This window comes from Canis lupus, chromosome 36 (assembly GCF_011100685.1).
Source record: "Canis lupus familiaris isolate Mischka breed German Shepherd chromosome 36, alternate assembly UU_Cfam_GSD_1.0, whole genome shotgun sequence".
In the NCBI taxonomy this organism is placed as follows: domain Eukaryota; kingdom Metazoa; phylum Chordata; class Mammalia; order Carnivora; family Canidae; genus Canis; species Canis lupus.
In genome coordinates, this window is record NC_049257.1 from 679,365 (window position 1) to 681,641 (window position 2,277).

Below are 2,277 nucleotides of genomic sequence, written 5' to 3' on the forward strand. Positions count from 1 at the left end.
GATATTATAATAAAAAAGAAAGTTAAAGAGCAGAATGATATCTGCAGAGAACAAAATCCTACCAGAAAGATATGTTCATATAAAATATGAAAAATTTTACAATTTATTTCTCAATAAGCTGGAAGACGTGAAAAGTGTTACACAATGAAGGGAATAACTTTAATAAGAATTAGAAAATCTTAAAACAAGCACTTTGGAGAAAATAGTAAATATTTAGAACTTAAATTAGAGAAAATTAAACAGGGATCCCTGGGTGGCGCAGTGGTTTAGCGCCTGCCTTTGGCCCAGGGCGTGATCCTGGAGACCCGGGATCGAATCCCACATCGGGCTCCCGGTGCATGGAGCCTGCTTCTCCCTCTGCCTGTGTCTCTGCGCCTCTCTCTGTGTGACTATCATAAATAAGTAAAAATTTTAACAAAAAAAAAAAAAAAAGAGAGAGAGAAAATTAAACATAAGAGCAAATGAACAATACTTACCTGGCAGGGGAGATACCATGATCACGAAGGTGGTTTTCCCAGGGCGAGGCTTATCCACTGTACTCCGGATGTGCTGACCCCTGTGATTTCCCCAAATGTGGGAAACTCGACTGCATAATTTGTGGTAGTGGGGGACTGCGTTCGCGCTTTCCCCCTAAAAAAGAAAAAAAAAAGAGCAAATGAACATAATAAAAATATATATAAAGTAAAATATGTATCAAAGCATAGGAAATATGGTTTATAATACATATTAACATACAAATTATGAAATAGAAGATTAAAATAAAAATAAAAAATCAGGGTGCCTGGGTGGTTCAGTGGGTTAAACATCTGCTTTCAATTCAGGTCATGATCCTGGGGTCCTGGGACGAAGTCCTGAGTCAGGCTCCCTGCTCAGTGGGGAGTCTGCTTCTCCCTCTCCTTCTGCCCCTCACCCCTGCTCATGCTCTCTCCCTCTCTGTCTCTCTCTATAAATAAGTGAATAAAATCTTTTTAAAAAATCAAAAAAGAACAGGGAAAAGATAAAAAAGATTAAATTATGAAATGAGTAGTTCTATTAATAGTCAAAGAAATGCCAGCATATGGATAATGGGAATCTTTGGGGAAAAAATCAAAGGAAGAGTGCACTAAATGTCCTTGCATTTAATATTGTAAGTTGTACCTTATATTTAATGTTATAAATAGTAAATTAAGCAACTGACTTATAAGGAAAACTATATTGTTATCAAATTTTTCCACACTGGTGATTTATACCAAAAGAAAATTGAATAAGAACTCAAGAAATGAAAATGTTGGGCAGCCCGAATGGCTCAGCATTGAGTACCTGCCTTCAGTCCAGGGCGTGATCCTGGAGACCCAGGATCGAGTCCCACGTAGGGCTCCCTGCATGGAGCCTGCTTCTCCTTCTGCCTCCCATGAATAAATAAATAAAATCTTAAAAAAAAAAATGAAAATGTTACCCACAAATTTTACATCTAGCAAAACTGACTTTTTCACACAAAGTTTACAAACTGTTGTTGAAATGTATAAACTGAGGAAATATGGTTCCCTTTTCTGAGGAATCTAGTAGAGGGCAACCATTTAGACAATCAAGATAACAAGGGAGACATTGACATAAGAACTAGTGATGAATGTTAAATATAGTTGCTTGCAGAATTAATTCTAAATGAGAATTAAAGAGTATTTAAAAAAAAGAGTATAGTATACCCAGACCATGTGGATATACCACATCTCCATCAAGAATGGTGAGAAAGTGTGGGAAATATGGATAGATAGATAGATAGATAGATTGATAGATATTGATATAGCTCAGAAATATTTTTTGAGAGTTTTCAGTGGATGTGCTGACATTATTATTGTTATTCTAAAACTATGTGTAATGTGTGGGAAATGAGTAATTATGGAGTTTGCTAATTCTATGATTGCTGGTGGAATTAAAACCAGGATTCTGATTTATTGTGAGGAAGAAAGATGTAATACAAATAGTTAATTAATTTTTTTAAATTTTATTTCAATTCAATTTGCCAACATATAGTACAACACCCAGTGCTCATTCCATCAAGTGCCCTCCTCACCCAGTTACCCTACATCGCCCCCCACCTCCCCTTCTGCAACCCTTTGTTTCCCAGAGTTAGGAGTTTTTCATAGTTTGTCTCCCTGTCTAATTTTTCCCACTCAGTTCCCCTCCTTTCCCCTATAATCCCTTTCACATTTCTTATATTCCACACATGAGTGAAACCATATGATAATTGTCTTTCTCTGATTGACTTATTTTACTCAGCATAATACCCTCCAGTTCCAT

At 36.4% G+C, this 2,277-nt stretch overlaps 1 non-coding gene across 1 annotated transcript; it reads left to right on the plus strand.

Annotated features, from left to right (window-relative positions):
• The first annotated feature begins 468 nt into the window (after positions 1-468).
• On the plus strand, positions 469-632 carry LOC119867884. Its single transcript, XR_005384931.1, has one exon. It is a non-coding gene; the product is annotated as a U1 spliceosomal RNA (small nuclear RNA).
• The last annotated feature ends 1,645 nt before the right edge of the window (positions 633-2,277 follow it).